Source organism: Larus michahellis, chromosome 6 (genome assembly GCF_964199755.1).
Source record: "Larus michahellis chromosome 6, bLarMic1.1, whole genome shotgun sequence".
Classification (NCBI taxonomy): domain Eukaryota; kingdom Metazoa; phylum Chordata; class Aves; order Charadriiformes; family Laridae; genus Larus; species Larus michahellis.
The window spans coordinates 42,422,405-42,443,684 of NC_133901.1; the positions used below are offsets into that span (position 1 = coordinate 42,422,405).

Consider the following 21,280-nt stretch of genomic DNA (forward strand, 5'->3'; position numbering starts at 1 on the left):
CTTCCAGGTATACATCCTTCACCATCTGTACCGTTCATTTGAATTCCATAATATAACACAGAAAAATCTTAATCTCGTTCTAGTTTACTAACAATGAAGTGCCAATACAAAAGCCAAGCTGCACTAAATCAATCAATACACAAACCTAGTGAAATATACCTTAAAACACATACAATCATTGGACATGCAGTAAAGCTGCCTTTTTCAGGCACAAGAGTTATCTGTCCATGACTCCCAGGCACCCAACATACCTAAATAACAGATAAGTAGCAATCCGATAGCTCCCTGTCCAAAGGGGTTGCTACATCTGAATCACAGACAGATTTTTCTAAGTTTTTTAGCTTAAGTTTGACTTTTTGTACCCCCAAGTACACATTGATCTTCTCGGTCTAGGGTAATCTTGGAAAGGATTTATGCCTTGCCTAGCTCACAAATATAAAACAGACTTCCAAACACATACAAATATGTACACTCACAATAAGCAAAACTGACTCCAAAAAGCAAACCAATAAGCCTTATTTGTTACCTTTATAGATGAGCCATATCAACTTCTAAAACATAGAAACCCTGTCTGAGAGCTGTTGTTCAGAGGCAGACCTTCAGCACACCATCACCTCCCTTGGACACACCCAGTTTCCTGCTCCCAGCAAGGCCACCCCCACCCAGGTGTTGCAAATTCCCTTTTCAAGGTTCTTCACAGCTGCCTTTCCTTGCTACTCAGCAAACCCTCACCTGCCCACCACTCCGCTCTCCACCTAAAGTCGTCTGCTGGCCTCTAAACACACTCCATAACTGCTCTGCTTATCTATAGCGTGTGTAAAGCTGACAAAAACCATAAACCAAAACAGTGGTGGACTCAAGGTATCTGCTAAAAGGATTGACGAACTCTGGGCTTGACCCTGCTTCTGGTGAAGTCAGTGGTAACTCTCCCCATAGATTTCAATGCAACAAGGTCAGTTTCCTGCTGGGGAGCTGTGATATTCCACAGCATTCAGAAAGGAGACCATCAGGAGAAAAGATGCAGGTTTCTGTCCCACAGTGACAGTAGCAATCAGCCTTTTCACCACCAGGCAGACAGTTCAACCAGAAGAACTGCTGCAGGTGCAAAATCTCTTCTCAACAGAAGAAAATATCTTTCTTTAGCCCAAACAGCTGAGTATCCATAACTTTGAGAGGCAGAACTGCAGAAGTTTTGCTACTGACCTTGCTAAAAGCAGGATCAAGACTATTTTTTCCTTCAAGAAGTCATATTCTCCCTGTCCACTGAATCAAAATAATGAACAGAAAGGTAATACCTGCTCATTTACTCTATAGCATCCCTATAAATTTTCTATAAAATATTTCTGGTAGTTTTCCTAAACATCATTTTTAACTCAACACTAGGTTTTAAAGATTTAAGAAAGATAATGGAACTTTTCACGAAGGGATGGAAACTCAACCTATAATTGTATGCACAAGATGAAAGTCTTGATAAATCGATGATGCCAAACAAATGCAGGCAGTCATCTGCCCTCCACATCTGAAAGCTCAGTTTCTCGAGTTTGTCACATTCAATAAACACGATCCATTAGATGATGGAGAAAATGAATCCTGCTACATGCAAGTAATATAAAAAATTCATTTGAGATGCTGGATTTCATCTCAAAAACGTGGCCCTTTTCCAGGGGGAAGTAGTAAAAAGTAACACCATTTGCTTTAGCACAATAGATACTTCATCTTCATATGTAGGTAGAACTCTAAAAATTGAAACCTATACTGTGCCGTCTTCATCTTTGCACAAACTAACATACCCGTAAGCATACATAATTCAATAATTGTGTCAAGAGATTCTGAAAATAATAGCAAGTAAAAGAATAAATATTTAATTTAATAAATAATAAATATATGGGTAGATGTGACTTGAGAAAGACATGATGCATTGGCTGCATCCCTCAGTAGTCCAGGGAGACATTAAAAGTTCCAGGTATGAAGGGGGTATTAATTTCTTCTTCCCAGTGTGGATATATAAGTCCCAGTTCCCTGGCTCAAGAAGTTCTGCATCTTTGAACCAGCCAACACTACTAAACCTCTTGATGTTTATATAAGCACTGCTCACTCCATTTCACAGAAGAAAAAATGAAGATTAAAAAGATTAAAATTTTAAAAAAAGACAAAGACAAAAGGGCCAACCACTGCCATCAAAATAACAGAAGTGTTTCAAAGGGGCCTAACGCCAAAGAAAGGGCTAAAGGAGAGCAAGGGTGGGTAGAGAGAGGAAAGGTTGGTCAGGGCACCGAAGAATGAGATCTGGTTCCTAGCTGTGACTCCACAATAACCTGGCAACTCCTTTAGAAACTTCTATTGCGAACTCCTTATCTATAGGAAAATTATCTGTTCTCTGAAGGTATGGAAAGGTCAATTCATTTACATTTGTTAAATGTGCCAGTGCATTTAGATTGCAGTGCAACAAAATGAGAAGCTTTATAATAAACCTTGATGCAGTCATGACAATTATGGTGTTTTATTAGGGCTAGCCAGCATTTATCCAAAGTACGGTATAAATCCCTCATGGTATAATTTAAAAACTCTCTCTAATCTTAGGAATCCACCATCTAAAACCTTGATCCAACACACATTTAGAACATGCATTCTAGAGCCTGCGCCAACATCGACAAAAAGATAATGGAAATGTCTCATTTTTCTCCTTTCACTGACCTTTCTCTTTTCTTCACCTGAGCTGCAGTAGAATCAATATCTTACAAAATCAGAAACAATTCTCATAATGACAGATTTCATTTGCTCAGAAAGCAATAAGACCTTAACATAAATCATAATTCCTCACCATAATAAAAGACTTAAAAGGAGTTCTTCATCCACACTACTACTTTTTAATAGCAAGATACGTAAACCATATATATTCAAGACTTGAAACTATACTGCTTGCATATCAGGCACCTGGACCCTAGCAACTGGATTATTGTCTGCTCTGTCTGACATCCATCAGTTTCTCCGTACTTTACAGAGATCCAAGATAGTGAATTTGAGGCAGTGAGATGAAGGAGGGAGGTAGAAAGATGAGGAAAACTATCCCTGAAATTTCTTGGGTCATACCACTGCGTCAAATACCCTTTATCCCTTCCAGGCTCTTCCCTTCCATACCCGAACAACCTCTTTCCCCTCTCCCAAGGCGTGTACACAGGAACACTGTCTCTTCAGCTCCTATCATCATAATCTCTCAGTAACATGGAGAGTGAGTCTCCATCGTTATCCATCCGAAACACACTATAAAAGTAGATTTTTTAATTCACCTGGTGAGAAACATCCTTAAGAGGAAGGTTTGTATTTCACAAATTGCCTTCTAATAACCAGGAAAAACTACCCAGGTTTTTACTGCCTAGGTAATTCAAGATTAGTTTGGTATTCACCACCATGATGGTTTATGGCACTTAGGGGCCTAAGGAATGAGCATGCAAGATTAAAAAAAAATTAAAACATAAACCATAAACTTCCGTTATCATCAATGCCATCAATGCCATCAAAACCTCTAAATTCACAGTCTGTTTGAAAATGCACCCTCCTTTCTAGCTGCAAATAGCAAAGTCCTGATGTGGTTGCCAAGAAACCAGTACTTGCGATTCACAGAGTTCACATTTGAGAGATATTTGCACTTACAAACATTTATGAAAGCAAAACTGAAGCAAGTCGGAAAATGTGATATAAATTCCACTTATTATTTGTCATTATTGTCCTAAAACAAAGCACACATCCCAAACCTCCTATCCTCAGATTATAATGATATCTAAGAAATGTTTGTGGACTTTTGTTCCAACTGTTTCTCTAAAATACTGAACTGATTACCCATGTACCCTGTCACACCTGGACTTCATGGGTTTCACTGACATCTCTTCACAAATTATAACATGGCCACTAGGGTCCTCACCAACATCAAGCTCTTCTGCCTCATTGTCCCACTTCGTGGATTACTGCACTAGTTCACTGATTAAATCCAGAGTTAATCATGATTATTGTGCTGTAAAGCACCTTGGGAGACATGACACGAGAAGTACTAAAAAAATACAGTTGAATTTGATTACTCTGTATCTTCTCAAACCCATTTATATGTTAAAGACTTGCTTTTATTACATTCAATATTACGTTTCATACAAACTCGAGTCTCAATCTAATTTTCCCGTGCCATTTTTAATTATTAATATTCCTGTTTGCAACCAGAGATTTGACAAGGTTGGGTCCTCTTTGTGCTAGACCCTGCACAGACATAAAATAAATGACAATTCCTGGCAAAGATAATTCACAATGTGTAAGAGACAATAAAATACATGAAAGACAAGATGAAACAACTGTTTGAGATGAACAAACAGAAAGCAGAAAGGTGGAAGGAAACCAGTAAGGAAATTATAGATTATCTACGTAACTATTTTAAACTCAAGATTAAATTGGCTGCTGCTTTTTAACTTCCCCAAAATATATGTATTCACTAGCTCTCAGTCAAGCGACGCTGGTTTTATTTTATGTGTTCATTGACTTATATGAGATTAAGAATAGATAAAACATGTACCCAGAAAAGTTACAGGTAGTTCTGAAAATTTAAATCTGAAGACTGGAGATTTCTGCAATTCACTAGGCCACTACTATGATTGTTTACTTCATAGTATCTCATTGCAACAGAATACTCCTTATACCTATAATAGCTTTCTGTTGTTGGGATTTCATAGACACATACTTTAGAAGAGGACATCATAAGATGCTCCTTTTGACACTTCCACTGCTCTGGGGCTATTTTGTAGTTTATTAGGTGATCCTTGCTGCCCTTACTCACTCAAACAGATGTGCTTCATTACTTTCACCTTTTTTTATTTTTTTCCACTTTTTCATGTCTTTTCAGTTTTTTTTCAGTAGGGGTGTCACTGTAGAGGTATGAAAATGAAGAAAGCAGTTACTGAGTTAGCCAGAAGGGTAAATGTGTGTGAAATGTGAATGGCAAATCTCTGTGAAGTGTTCTGCAAATCTTTCAGGAATGAACAGTAACTCAGAAAGGGCTTCAGAAATGGTGTGATATACCAAAATTTTCCCAAGGTGCTTTTCAACTCATCTTCTAAAGGCTGAGGGCAGATGAGCTTTCTCCCTTTAAATAACAAGCTCTTCCAAGAGGAACAGATGTCAGTGAAGACTATTTGCTGCATATCCAACATTATATACATTAGATGACGCTTCCTTTCCAATACCCATTTGCAAGGAAAGAAAGACCAAATACTTGGTCTGGCAGACCAAATAATCTAGCCACAGATTTAGAAACATATCCAAGTATAAATTTACATTTTCCCTTTAGGAAATATTTACTTTGTTTAATGAAGAAGAAAAAAAGAATTAGGAAAAAGTCAGGATCATGGCACAACTTTGGCTTGCTTAGATTGACTCTACCAGTTCTTGTAACCTTAATCCAAGCATAACATCCAATTCTTTTTTGGTAAAAAACCTAATTTTAAATGAAAAGTCTTTCATCTATTTAAATTCGTTTGTCATCTCTAGCAGGTTACTTTTACCACAAAATCTGACTAACTATAACTAAATCACTTTCAGCTGATAATAGCATAGGCCCCTACAGTAAAAAAAAAAAAAAAAGAGAGAGAGAAGAAAAGCAAGTGGAAATTGTAAATGCATAAAAAGCACGTTCTTACTTATCTGATTAGTCCTGCCAATCTTCATGTATTAAGGTTGTATGCTTACAGCATTATCCTATTTACAATCTTAAAACATACAGGGCTTTAAGACTAACCTCTCTAAATATCAGTGACAAGCAAAATTCTGTTCTGATAAGGAAGGATTATTGTCTTCCTGTTTAAGAAAGCAAGTGAAGGGGAAAAATGAAATCAATTAACACCATCTGTCTCTAGAAGTCACTGTGATTCCCCTTATTTTAATTTCTGTTCTTATTAAGGCCTTCATCTAAAGCACATCGTCAGAAACAGCAGAATAGAAATATAAAACGATACCGTAACAGGTTTTTGCTATGATGACTGACGACTTGGATTCATCACTTTTTAGTCACTAAACAAAGAAAGGAGGAACGGGGGGAGATTGTATTGCAGTAATTAGCAGTCCAGGTTTATTAGTAAAGGATGCATTTATTATGCAGTCTAAAATAGCATTCCCTACCACAAATCAAGAAAATATGCACACATGCAAAACAAGTGAGGAATTTTTCCATAAATTTTTATATAGATATATGAAGTACAGTATCAAAGCAAAGCAAGGTCATTTTATTACTGATTTACCTATTCAGCAGCTATGCCAAGGATGAATTCAGTTTATTAGATATCTTCTCACAATGAATGGCAACCAAGTTTTTTTTATATCACAGAATATGCTCTTAAATGATCACGGTCACTGTTTAAACATACTTTTTCTCCCTCCAGTTGTGCCTCCATCAGCCCTTAAAGCTTTCAAAGTGAGTAGTAATTTTATTCAGGAGTTCCTTAAATACCGTAAAACAGACATTTGCCAAAGTGACTCAGCAACTGGCCACTTGCTGGCTAAAGAAAGCTGAGTCACTGCTTCTCATCTAACAGAAATGTCCTGCATCAGATTCAGAATATACATCAGTATGTTGTTTACCGACCTAAGAGGAAAATAAGTTATTGCTGTGAGTCACAGAGGGAAGGAAAAAACCACCAAAATGAAGATGAATGTTAGGAGCCCAGAACAACCGGAAACAATAAACCAAACTCTGACATGCAGAGAAAGCAGGAATTGAGTGCCAGGAAAAGACAAATACTGCTATAGATTCAGATGTCTTTCTCTGATAACAACCACAAAGATTACTGTTTGCTGCCAGCTAAATCACAAAGAAAAATTTTCTACTGTCCTGTATTATTAGATTGTATTGAACTGTGTAATTAGGCCACCACCAAATTAAGTAGAGCAAAAGTTCAAATTCACTTCATATAAATATAAATATGTTAAATGAAAGGGTTTGCTCACCGAAAATCAATAGCGATATATTCATGCATCACTTTAACATCTAAGATGACATGTTTGCTTCCCATTAAAAAAACTGCAGATTGGCCATGATTAAAGAATCAAACCAATAAAGATGAACCTTTCAGAGCCAGGAAGGAAGGACCAGCTCCACTCTAGTTCTGGCAGCAAACTCATCACCAATAAAATGAACTGAGGAAGGAGGGTGTTTCCAGCATATCAACGGAAAAGTATAATCAAGAAGCAGATTATATGCATGCTTCTTCTGAATGATTCATGAAGCATAATTTCTGCTCTTGCCTGAGTAATTAGAAGGCTTTCAACTCCAGTTCAGATCTCTGTTTTGGGGCATTTTTCATTCTCAAACCTATTAAGCTAATAGAGTTTTTTCTTCCTTTCAAGCATTGACATCAAGGCAAGAGGCGTAGAAATGCAAAATATACTTTCATCAGTCTGTAAGAGTCCAAGATTCAAAGTTCCCCAATACCATTCAAGGGGAAAGAAAAACCCAAATCACTGCAGGGTGAATTTCTGAGGAAGCATCCTAAACTATACCTCCTTGGTCAGGTAGGAAACATACAGAAAAGGCAAACAGTGGGCAATTTCACAGAATACCTTTAGGGCAAAACATAACACATCTTCTCACAAGCTTTTTTGACCCTGACCTTAGTAACTAAGGAAAAATAATTAAAGCAAACAAACCACAATCTGAACTTTACTGCCGACTCTGCTGAATTATACAACTACTTGGAAATTCAGCACAGAAATCTGATGTGAGCGCCTATGCTGGCAGAATTTACAAACACTAGGCTTAGAAGACAGATCTGTTATTTTTGTGTTCTGTGAAGGGCTAGTTTATTAGTTTGCTTCTTGCATTATGGGCTAATGAATGTATTACATAGGATAATGCACAAAAATTGTAATGAAAGATGATGAGCTTTCAGATGTAACATTCTCCTTCTCAGTGGAGCTGAGAAAAACACAAAGCCAATAACAAAATGAATGTCACAGATGTGGTGATGAAGCATGAAAAAGCTTCTTGAATGAACTCAGTCTTTTGGGAGAGCGAGAAAATACTTCCTCATAAAACATCAGAAGGCCTGTCTTATTTTTAACTCTTCTCCAAGTTCTTTAGTTTATTAAGTCTTTGTTGTTAGAAATTGTGTAAGTATTTTTTCATAAGGTTCCTTTCCAATTTCAGATTAATATTTTTTAATTCTAAAAGTCTGACCTTAAGAATTTCTCTCTCTCATTGATGTTACAGTAAATATTTGTATTACTAAATAGCTCTAAAACATAATCTAAACTTTCCACAAAGGTTCTAGATTTTGTAAAACGTGCGCTGCTTTATTTTGCACAGACTGTTCAGCAATTGCCTTTTACCTGCTCTGTATTAAAAAATGACAGAAACATGAAATATCCTATGTTCTCATCAATCATTTCAGCCATCCAGTTACAGATCATTTTTTCCATCACTTCTATAAGGGTTTTGGACTCCAGAAAGACTATCCATAACAACATCTAAGGGGAAGAAAATCTGTCCATGCTCTAATCCTTTAAAATGATTGTTTACTGTATTCTAAAGCAAGATGGTCTGCAAATCCCGATTCCTGGAGCCTTTAGCTAACTGAGGTATGGAGAAGGGCATTGCAAATTGTTTCAATTTTAAGTTATTTCAAGTCAGAGAGGCACTAAATGTCACATAACCTTAGCTCCTGGCTGCAGAGTATTCCTCGATTAAAACTCTTGTTCCTCAGACACTTGTGCACCTGTCTATTGGTGTGTGTATGTGTCAGTGCACGCATACAGCCTTCTGGCCAACCCACATTCAGGTGATTACATTAAGACGGCATTGTACTCACTCCAACCTTTTGTGGCTCCTTTTACGGCAGCAGAAGAAACAAAGAATTTTAGGCAACAAAGTATAATGATAAAGATTTAATAAAAGGTAGAAAACTCATCGATACATTTGACAACATTTTTCTTGACCTCTGCAAAATCACACCAGTGACAGGCATAAAGCAGGCTGCAACCTTACTGTAGAAGTCAGTAACTGAGATTACTTTTAAAGCAATAACAACAAATGTATTATTTTTCTGTTTCAAAACAATAAACAAGAGAATTACCAAACTTTCATCCTTCCCTGCTCTCTCCCAGAATTGCATTCCTAGACAATGACAGGATGTAGACATTGTACAATATTCATTTTCTATTTAAGAGCAATAACGCAGTCTGGGCTGTTACAAAGCTGCAAAGCCTCAATGGTCTAAGGTACACAAATGTGTATTTTTATGACTGTCTTCCCCCTGGCATTTAACAGGCACAAATTTATTCTTGTGGCACTGTCCAGATGCAAGGAAACACTGCCTCCAGATTACAGAAGCACAACTGCAGGGCACAGTGAACAAGTAACCTGACCAACATTACACATCCGCGTATCTGCGGCAGAACTGTGAGATTCTGGTTGAACTATCAAGCCCCTGAACTTAACTCAGTGAGTTAAGAAGACTTAACCTACAAAAGCATGCTTTCTCACTCTACGGAACAGGGTCTGCTTACAATAGGGTATGCTTGTACAACACGCTTTAGTGTAGTGGGTAGACTCTAAAGCTGCTTTTACATTAGCTACACTAGGAACGTGAAAGCAAGTTTTCATAAAGCTCAGTAGTCTTGGATATAACCTACAGAGATGAGAGGCACAGTAATGTGGACCGCACTGAAATTCATTCTGCCATAGAAATGGTTACCAGCGTCTAAGCCAGCTTGTTTAAACCCAACCAACCAGATTCTTTTACAATCTCAAATGCAGACATATTTGGGAGTTAGTATTCCAGCCCGGGACATGGGAAACTGAGTTGTCACTTTCTGCTCTGCTTCACACATCTTCCTGCACCTTAGGAAAGCCATGGTCTATCTTGTGTTTCAGATCCCCAGCTTTAAAACAAGGATAGCACTTTTCTGCTTAGGATAGCACTTTTCTGCCTCAGAAGTTTGTTCTGAGCCAAACTATCATAAAAGATCATAAAAACTCAGGAAGCGTTGTGGTCATCCCAGAGAATTATTAGAAAACATCTTTGTAGACTTTCTTTTTCCAGAAATCTCTCCAACACATTATTCTCATTGAAAGACAGCTTACCACTGCACACTAAATTCTTAAATTTACAGTTATTAATCTCTTGTATACTAAATGCAAATATATTCAATTAAAATGATGTTGGATCTCTCTTTGCAAATAATCTCTCATTTATTTTTCATATAAACAAACTTAAAATCCTTTCTTCTCTCAAGTTACTTGTTTGTAGGTTACATTGTCATACACTAATACTTCTTAGCTACGAAGGCTAGGAAGCTGCAGAAATTGCCAGCAATGTTCTATGGAAAAGAACCCCAAGAAGCAAAATAAAATAAATTATAGTGTGTATTATAGCAAAAACCTGTAGTGTAAAAGAACTGTCCTACAATAACTATAATAATTCTAATTCATAGTTTTACCAAAGTGATATCCTCGATAAATAACTAGGGGTCCCTCAGCCTGTGACCTTCCTGAAGTAAGGTCTCATCATTCACTTGTCCTCCCTGATGTGACAGTGTACCAATTATGCTCTTTCTGCTTCCTGTGAACTATAGGGGAATGTGCCACCTTTCTTTTCAAAGACTTCCTTTGAATTACTCTCTAGAGACTCATTCCTAACCCCTAGTACTAACAGGCATGTCTACACTATTCCTTTCTGCTCAAAAAAAAGTTATAACCTCTACTCATCTGCCTCTTCCACTGTGTCACTGCATTCATTACTCAGTACATTTCCAACTTCTTAGACAACAGGATGCTGACCCAGACATCTCCTGGAAAACAGATTGCATCTTCTTTCCTTTATAATAAAGCCATCAATGAAGACAAAGAGGTAGATGTTGGAAAACAAATCCTGAAGGACACCTCTGAAGGACACAGCCAGTGAAATATGTACAGGACACAACAAATAAATAAATAATAAAAATTAATTCAGATACTCAGCACAGCAGGCAAGAACCAAAGAACGTCCTTTTGAAATCTGTTCCCCTTGGACTTTACCAGGTTCCAATGGGATAAAAGTTTTAATATCACATTTATAAAGCCTTTATGGTACACCATTAGAAATTCTCTTCATTTAAGCATTTACTGACAAGCAAAGCACAAACAGAAAGAAGTTGACTCTGGTAGTTATAAATGAATCCAAGATTAATGATTGTATAAAAACTGTGAGAAGTGACGATTGTTTCATTTACTGCTTTGAGGTGAATATTTCACTTTCTGCAGCAAATCCTTACCTTTGGGATTATACATTTGCACAATAAATAAAGGATAATCTTCACCTACAGGAAATGAAGAGATCCTCTTTGTGCTGCATACTCTATAGATTATTTTTTTTTTGTTAATACAGTCTTATTTCCCACTGAGCCATGGAGAAAAATACAGTAATTCTTGTCCTTTCTGAATTATTTTTCCTACTTCATAGAGACGGTCAACTTTTTGAACGAAAAATGAATTTGCAGTCTAACACAGCGGAAAGATCTTTGCATCCAGAAGAGCTCTGTAACAGCTTTGTGTGCTTGTACTAGGCAAGCTTCAAACTCCTAGCTGTAATTATTTTTGAAGTTGATTAGCACAGCAGCCAAATAACCTGATCAGATTTGCATGGATGAGTCAGTTCACATACACTGACTATTAGTGTTCACTTTATATTGAACCTACATAACCCCTTTGGGGCAATTTCTAATATTCAGAGCAGAAAAATAACATGATAGGACCATCTGAGCAATGGCCAAACAATATTGATTTAAACAATGAACATCTGCAATTTGAACTTCTCTTTCTTCATAGAGACAGACCTATACTATTTATTAACTGGGGGTGTGAGGGGAAGCCAAAACAACCAGCCAAAATGCACTCCTGTCGTAAAAACCTGTTTAGGAAGGTACCTATAAAGAGTGTGAGCAACCTGTGGTTCAAAAGTCTCCTCTCTCTGATCTGAGAGATGTGCTGAGAAATGTGCACCTCATCCTCTAAAACTCACCTGTGTTGTGGAATTTGCAGCCTTGGAAATACTCAAAACTTAACTTGACACGGTCTTGAGCAACCTTGTCTCTGCAGGCCCTGCTCTGAGGAAGGGGATTGACAAGAAGACCTCCAGAAATTCCTTCAAAACTAAATTGTCCTATGATTCCTCTTACTCCTTTTAAAATTAACTCTTCACTATGTGTCTCCTCTTAACCAAAACATTTCGATTTAAGTTACTACTTTAAAATTTAACCATTGGTCCTATTACTCGAGCTTTCTGTTCTTAAATCTCTATTTCCATTTCTTTTAAAATAACAGAGTGACCAGGGCTGAAGTCTTTCAAATTATCACTAGTCACTAATACAAGGAGAAAGCAATTTCTTAGGGCTAATTTAATGCACTTCTGAATCCTGTAATTTATTTTGATTCTGTGTTCTCTCTTCCTTTCCAGGCACTCTGCCAAAGAAGTTAAAGAGGGTTTTTCTGGCTATATTTCCAATATTCTTCCCAGTTTGTTTTTTTTGAAGTGTACAGACATAGGTAGATTCATGGCACAGAGCCAAGCTGCAGTCATTAGTAAGGATTAAGCCATGTGAAGCTGATATTAAAGTAGAGAAAGTGAACACCTTTTATTGTGGCAAGGTATACCTTGAGAAGGAAGAGGCAGACATCTTTTCTTCTAGGGCAGATATAGGTAGGAATATTTCCTAAGAAATAAATGTTTGTTTTGTCAAGTGATCTTATATAAAGACCTCTTCAAGAGTTCAGGAAGACACCTGAAGAGTTTTACCTCCATGGCTGCAACTTGTACTAGACAAAATGCAGAAGGATGTAAATTTTAGGCAATTTTTAAAGAACAGGGAGAATAGGATCTCAGCCCATAAATGCGGGCATTATGTAATAAAGTAACTTACATGATTATCATCATCATAATATGTAGAACAATAAGCACTAGATTTAAACATGGATTTTATACTCCTTTCTAGTCACATATGCAGTAAATGGACCACCCTGATGCTCCGCTGATTGCTTTTTAATAACTCCTTTTTTGGTGAAGAACACAAAGCAATGTGAAATGTAACTGAACAGATAAAACAGGAGGAGAGCTTCAACCTCTTCTTTTTCTCCTAAACCCCTCTCTCCTTCCCTCCAAAAAAGTAAACAAGCACATTAAACACTAAAAACACTACTTCATGTTTTCCTGAACCAGCTGGCACCTTCACCAATGAAACATGGGGCTCTGTCTTAACTCCCATCCAGAAACAAGACCTGGCAGCTCCAGCTTGGTCCCTATGACACTACTGAGGGCACATGGGCTCCAGAGCCAAGGCTGCACATCCCCAGAGGGTCACTGACAGAGGATCTTTGGCCGGGGCATCAAAAGCTGCCTGCCCACACTGTTAAGAGGAAAGGAGGCTCAGACAGACACACAAACCCAGCAAGAGCACCACTCGGATCTTTTTTTTTCCCTTTCTAAGGTTGTTCTGGAGCACATAGTTCTTCTACAGCTGAGTAATGATCCAAAAAGGAACAGCAAGACCAAACACCATAGCCACCTGTGATTGCTATCACAGGTGTGCCAGCAGAGAAGGAATATAAACCTCCACGCAAAAAGATACATGCTTCAACTCTGAGCATCAAGATGACTTCTAATACTGTCTATAATTGCATGGCTTTTGCTGTGTCTGCTGGCTACAGAAACCATTTAGACACAGTCACTGTCTATCACACAAAAATACTATCCTAGCAAATTCAATTACACACCATTGCCCCATGGAAAATATACAGGTGCTCCATTTAACCGCCACATGATACCAGGTTACAGAAAAAGTGTGATCAGAATTTTTAAAAATTGGGTTCAAGTCTTCTTTCCCAATACCGGATAAAGAAGGTAGGGCTGTGGGGTTTTTTTAAAAAAAAGAAAGCTCAAAGGAGTTCTTCAACACTAATTATGTGACTTCAGCTGTCACAGTATCAGATGCTAGGTACTAAGCTCTCTGAAAACGTTGCTGCTCAGTAACATGCCTTAAAGGGGATAGTGAGTTGTCCAAGATCTTCATTCCCGAGTACTGAAAATAAGAGACTAAATTTAAAATTAGAATATATCTAAGAAGGTGGATTCTCACCTGCTTAAATCTCCTGATCCAACCAAGGCTACTCCTAACATAACCTTGCTGAAGCAAACAGAAGAAATAAATGGGAAAGATAGAGCTCTTGAGTTCACACTTAGACATATCAAAAAGCCATGAGGTGGTATACGTTACTTTTCTAGAGATGAAGATTTCTACTGATTTGAGGCCAGAGTGAGAGTTAATGTTCTTCATAGGGTAAAAAACAATCGTAAGCCAAAAACATTCCTAATGATATCTGAACTGTCTTTTATTTTTCAGTTTGCCTAATTCATGCTATGTAAATTGCTTTAGTACTACTGCATTCTCTACTTATAATGTACGAATGAATACAAACATATGAAAAACTTGGTCCAGAAAGGAAACCATAGCATAAGAAAAAAGAGCCCTTCGAATAACAGAACTTCTTGTGATCGTTCTTTAAACGAACAAGCTACATGAGAAAGACTTTCTTTGCTCTGTCTGATCCTGAAAAGATATTTTAAGGCATTTTGCTTTTTTTCTTGAGGGTGGGTAGAAGAGGCTAAAAGGACACTTCAGTGAATGTCTCCTTTTCAAGGGCGTAAGTGGTAACATAGAGGTCTTAAAGACTTAACCATTTAAAACCCATTTAAAACAATAGTTGACCACAAATTGCTCTTAAAAAAGAATGATCACTTTAAGAAGTGATCTGTCAGTAGCACCCTGTATTTGTCAAACGCTGTTCTTTCAGTCCTTGATATTGATTAGTATTCCACTTGAACAAGGAGATAATGAAGTAGATTATTTTTTTCTGCAGCACACCTGACACAATGAGAAAAGCTGACACAGAGTATTTTCCTACTTTCCAATTTGACTGCCCCCTTATTTTCTTTTCTTTGGAGGCCACAGGGGAGAATGGATGGGAAATAAATTAAGACATTCTAGAAAATAACTGAGAACAGTAATGAGGTGCATTTAAATTCTACACAAGACACAGGAGGGATGAATGGTATAAAGCAAAAATCAGATGCTGCATCCTTTGCTAACTATGAAAATATAGAGTTAAAGGTAGTTAAATAATTTCAAGTTTGCTATTCAGTATAAATGCTAATAGAGAAAGACAGATGTTTCACCAAAATAACATCTCTCACTTTAGAGCTATTTTTCTCCTGACGACATACACACACACGAAATCTCACCCTGCATGTTCATGTACTGAAGATGTCAGAATAAGTATATAAGTAATTGTGATTGTTAATTTATTCACAGAACAAAAAGCCAACAACAACCATATGGATTTCTACAGCTGGAAAGCACCTGGATAGCACCGTCTGGATAGCAAGGAGAACGCTTGGTGAAATGGAGGACCACACAGCCTCTAAGAGGGTCAGACTATGAATCCTTCTTTCATGTTACTATTTATGTAGTTGCTGTCCAGCCAAGTGCTATGAGATGGCAACGCACGCCTGGCTTCCCGGAATACTTGTGTATTCAGCCAGCTGCAGGGTAAAACAACCTGCTTTGGCACCTGTAATGAGAGTCCACCATATTTCGAGCCCCATTCTCTCCCGCGGCAGGGCCATATGAGTGAGGGTGGTACAGCAGGACCCTTGCAGGGATGCAGGGACGCTCAGAGAAACAAACAAAAGAAGATACTGGTATGTAGCGTGTAAAACGGGAATGTGGCATATAGACACTGCAAAGGATGAAAATACAGCATAGTCAGCAAAACACCCAGGAGAAGGTTTCATTTAGCTGTATCTCTAAGCCTTACGAATTTCAGTTGAACTCTGGGCTTTGCTGACCTAAGGCCTGTAGCAGTTTGCAAATGACTGTAGCTGCTTGACTGCCAAACAGAATCAAGACAGGAGTCCTTGGGAAAGGGAGAAGACTCCCTGCTTCCCAGCACACATTCAGGGACTCACACACACAAACGCAAATGCGGAAACGTATTTGCATTCTTTTCTTGACCAGTTTACATGTCTCTTCATAAACTTGCAGAGCCAGTATAATGCTATGTTAGCTTCAGAGCCCAGCATTTTTAATATGTCTGAATAACTGATTACTAAATACTAATTAGCTAGGCATAGTCTTTTGGGACAACCATAGCCAGAGTACCCCTCCCATCACAGGCCTTGTTTTGCTATATTAGCATGACTACCTGATAGGTGCACTCCGTTTTTAAATTTACTACCATTTCTGCAGTTCTAAGGATTACCCAATGTTCCCACACACTTGGGATGCATTTTTTGGAAACAGCTTGAGTTTAAAATAGAGAAGACAACCTTCTCTCTGAATTCCCTTCAGCGCTTCAAAGCAGTCTGCTGGCACTATTAGAAGGTAAGTTTGATCTGCAATGTGACGCACCAGCTATTCAAATCTGCATGTGATGCTCCTGTTTACCAATATTTGAAGAATTGCACTCTTTAGACATGGAAGTAACCCATGAGAACAGAAGTCTGCCCTGAAAGTGGATGCCTTATGGTACTAGGCAATGACTGAGAAGAACATTTGCATGACAGGATTTAGGATAAAAACAGCTCTCAAGCCTGAGGTGAAGTGTACAGCATTAGCATGGTATTAGCACGGTGCCCAGTCCTGATTCTTCTCTTCCCACAGTAGTCCCACAGACACAAAGTCTATGAGATCAGTGACAGTATAAGGAGCTGAACAGCTTTTTTCAGGCAAGGCCTGCAGGGCTTGAGAAAGATCATGAGCATTTTCCCTTCTGGAGGCCTTTCCGAGTCCCATCCATATTTCGCATCATATGTAACGAACACGAGGGAGAAGTAAAGAATATCCAATCTGACCAGGGGTTTTATAATTTCCAGGAACTGTACATAATGCCTTTCCCCAGCCTCTCCTCACCAATCACAGCTTTTCTCCTGGGCTGTTTTGACCTTCATCTTTGCGGAGGTTGAAATTCAGAGAATTTTTTTAGGTTTGGGAATTTTTTCAGTGAAATGCCAAATTTGCTGTTGTTGAGAACTGACATAATCCCTTTTACCAGAAGATTGAGCATAATTAACAACACCTAGCTAACAAGACACTGTATTATGAACATGGAACTCCTTTTTTCCCCTGTATGAAACTCTGATTTCAAGTATTTTTTTTTACTTTTTACAAGATATTTTTCAAAATCACCTGCCAAATCCCAAAGACTAGGTAAAAGCATAAATGGTTTTCTATTTACCTGACATTCCAAATAAATCTCAGCATACTGGAGAGTCTTAGCTATAAATAACAAAATCCAGCAAAACTTCTTTTCTTTTGCTATCTTCAAACAATGCCCAATTGTATTCTCCAAACCAAAGAAATTTATCATCCTTTTTTTTTCCAGTTTTGCCATCAATTCCTTCACTACCTTTACCCACAGCACCGACTGCATAGTCTGCAAGTATGAGATATACGTTACCAAGTTTTGAACAGCCATTGTTTGCTCCAACAGTTAAATGACATCCTTTTCAAGTTATTTTACTTGTTAATTATCTTACAAAATTGTACTTGCATTTTTATTTCTTATAAAAAGCATTCATATTGTGAAGTGTTACATTAATTACACATCAGACTGTGTTGAATTAGTCATGTTACCTGGCACCACATTTGTGTTGTGTTATAATGTTTCACAAGCAATCATACTGTGATAAGCTGTGCTCTAAAAGAAAATGACACTTCTTAGAAATGTGAAATCCTTTTTAATAAAATGTATTTTCTTAGAAATCAGAGTGTATGTTCTAGATTAACATTCAGGCACATTAGAAAGTCACAGGAAAAGCATGGAAAATAAAAGGGAATGGATGTGAAATATTACCTTTTTTTATTCATTCTGTAAGCTAAAAGAATAGTTCACAGAGTTCATACTTTACATTTTAAATGCCTACTAAAACATCACATTATGGATATAGTGTTGCTTCTCCAAAATACAGCCTTTAAAATAGGTTGTTAAGGTATAGCTTAGAAAAAGGAGGGCTTTAAACTATTCTGAATTGACAGGCAAGTCTTGGACTTAACAGAAGGGGCACGTATAGGCCAGGCAAAAATCTTTACCATAGTCCCCCTACCATGACATTGCCTTTGGTGTGTCACGGAAAGGTCCAAATGCGAGAGATGTGAGACTGTCAGGAAGAAATATCCATAGGCCTTTAGCCTTTCACAGATTAATAAAATAGGATAAGAAACCTATGCGCTATATTCCAAGTACTTTTGGAATTTTGTTCTTTGGGGGGAAAACCTTCATCAACTACAAGACATAGAGAGGCATACAGAGATCAGCCAGTAGCATGGTGACAACAGCATTCAAATCCTATCTACATATTAGCTTTATTCTGACCAATTTAGAACACCGGGGTCTCCTATCCCAGCAAGTGCCCTGCCCAAGGGATGCCAAGCCCTTGTGTAGCTGTTCAATGCCAAACAGTCAAATATCTCAAACAGAAATAGCCTGACTTCAAATCTCGTGTTCAGTGAAACAGCAAACAAACTAGCCCTATGTTCCTCCAATGGTTAGACACAACTAGCAGGGTATCAATTTGTCTGAAATCAGAATCGGTCTCCTTCTCAAGAAATTCTGTTAGGGGCCTGGGTATCTATTCCTGATGGTACCATTTCAACAAATTGGTATTTTCTGATCAAAAGCAATTCTTTTACTCATGTTTTTAAGGGGCTACAAAGACACACAGGACTTGAACAGCTTCTGTTTCCCTGCTTCCCAGCAAAGTGTGAACTGCTGTACAAAGCCACCTCTTCTGCTTCTTCAGGAAAATAAGAGCAACAAGAATTTCTTACAAAGGAATAAAGCATCTTGGGAAACAGAACGATATATTAGTATTTAACAGTATATGACAGAGGGTCAAACACACCTCTTTGCAACCTAATATCAGTGCTAATGGCCACAAAGAATTTGTTTTCATAGTAGTAACTGAGCTTATCCAGATATTATTTTCTTTCCTAATCTGGCTTGCATCACTACCACCCTTAAAGGCAGGCAAACAAACTGCCATAAAGGACACTGATACATTGTTATCATTATTACTAAAAATCTACTAATCTACTAACCCTAATCTATTAAAACGTAGAACACTACCAGTGTTTCACTGACTTAACCCAGCAGCCAGTCCAACAGATCAGATCCCAGAACCATATGACAAATTCTTCATCCCTTCACTTTTGGCAAAATGATTTGGAAATGGCAGTTCAGGTGGTACTGCCTACACTAAGTTTCACAACTTCTCTATTTCTCTTGAGGTGTTTTGGAGCTTGAGAGGAAGGCTTGAAATAGTGTTGTTCTTCCTTGGCAGTCACCCCTCTCTGAACCAATACAAAGTAGTAAATTACATTTAAATGGGCAAGACATTTATCACCCACAGTATACAGTTTTCAAATCAGATATTCTGTTGTACCAAGGGTGAACTGAGCCTTCCTATTTGAATGAAGATATCTCCCCCCAGGGACACAGCCATCAGTGTGTCAAACTTGTCCCTTCACCACAAGGAACCCAGAGCCCTGTGATCAGCGCCCAGAGTCCTCAGACTGCAAGAGGAGCTTAGTATGCACATATGCAAATCACAATGGCAATAGGACTTGTTGAGAGTACAGGTATGAACTAAATCTGCAGAGTAACTCAGCTAGGTCACATGAAAAAGAAGAAAGGAGGCCAGGAACGATCCCTTTTAACTCAATGGATCAGTGATCACAACAGCCCTTGGGAAGTCGGAAACCTCTAGACTGCGGATTTGAATAGTCTTCATCATACTGGTGCATTGTGCACCAGGCACAATCATGTCGAATTTGCTAATTGACATTAATTTAACATTGCTAAAAGAAAGAGAAAACTTACTAAGGGACTTGATAATATTTAATTTGCAAACAATGAACTTGATTCATTTTGAGGAATATGTCATACCCAGGTTTCTTATGCTAGGGATTGTTGGGTTTTTCTTCTTTCAGGGGGAGGGATGAAGGCGAAAGAGCTACAAGAATAAAAAGCATCTTCATGATCACAAGTGTATCAAGTAATCCCCATGAAATAATAACATTTGGAGAGTTCTAACTGGAAAATAATTGTGATATTTGTTCACTGAGGATACAATCACTGAGTTTAAGAATTAAATATAGCAAAGGAGAGTTATGTTATACTGTTTCCTTAAAAACAAAATTAATAGTACAAAAATTGCCAAGAAAAAGAAAATTCTTTTTACTCTTCATAGAAACAAGCATGATATGTAAATTCACTAATTGGAGAATTCATTTCACATGGGTTAGCTCTACAGGACATTCCTGTCTGAAATAACAAATGTTCAAGTACCTAATTACAAATGTTTCTATAAATAAAGTACTTTGTGCAACTATTTTAGTCATTATGCTAAATAACAACAGTAATCATTATACTTTAAATATGCTGAAATGTTGCAAGCATTCAGATTTGGTATCCCTGCATTTTGAGTCTGCATGTGGAATACAATGCTAACAAATATTTAACTTAGTAAATCACATCGTTAAACTTTTTTTTTTCCTCACATTGATATATTCATCTCCCGTTCCAAATGAATTTCAAGTCATACTTATTCCACACTGAGCTTCCAACAATAATATCATTATACTGACATTGTCTATCAATTATTTCTTTTTAGAGCTGTTAATTTTTATGTTGTAAACACCATCGATAATCAGATGGAAAAAAAAATTTTAAAAGCCTGATAACCATTATTACTCCATTTTGTTTTTTTCTCTCCATGACAATTGCTACACAGACAATAAATTCAGAATAAAGTACAAGCAACATCTGAAGTGAAACAGAACTGCCACCTCTGCAATTCATTTTAAATTTCTGTAGTTGCTCCATCCTTCCCCACCCTCAGAAATTCTCGTTTCTGTGCTGAATGCCACTTTGACTTCTAGCTAAGGTTATTAACAAAACTGTAACAAAAACAACAAAAGGAAAAGTACTGTCATTTGTAAAAACATTAATCAGTAAATCAATTACTGATTGACAACCATATTTCATACAGCATATGTGGCATACCCCCAGAGGGCAGGTGACTGGGGAACAGACTGCTCTGCAGATATGAACCCCTCTATACACTGCTTTACCGTATATGCAGACATTTCATGCCTTGAAATACAATTTCAGTTTCTGAGTGAAATTGCAAAGGATAATACAGAGGTGTTGCTTTCTCACTAA

General features: G+C 37.6%; 1 protein-coding gene across 12 annotated transcripts in view; it reads right to left on the reverse strand.

Moving 5' to 3' along the window:
- GRID1 (glutamate ionotropic receptor delta type subunit 1) overlaps positions 1-21,280 on the reverse strand; it is a 587,031-nt gene that overhangs the window by 457,489 nt on the left and 108,262 nt on the right. Inside the window, exon 1 of one of the 12 annotated variants that reach the window (XM_074590688.1) lies at positions 527-651. The exons of the other annotated variants lie outside the window; for them this stretch is intronic. The gene's annotated coding sequence lies outside the window, so the exon portion shown is untranslated. Of the gene's footprint in view, positions 1-526; positions 652-21,280 lie in introns of those variants that run through there. 12 annotated transcript variants of the gene reach the window in all.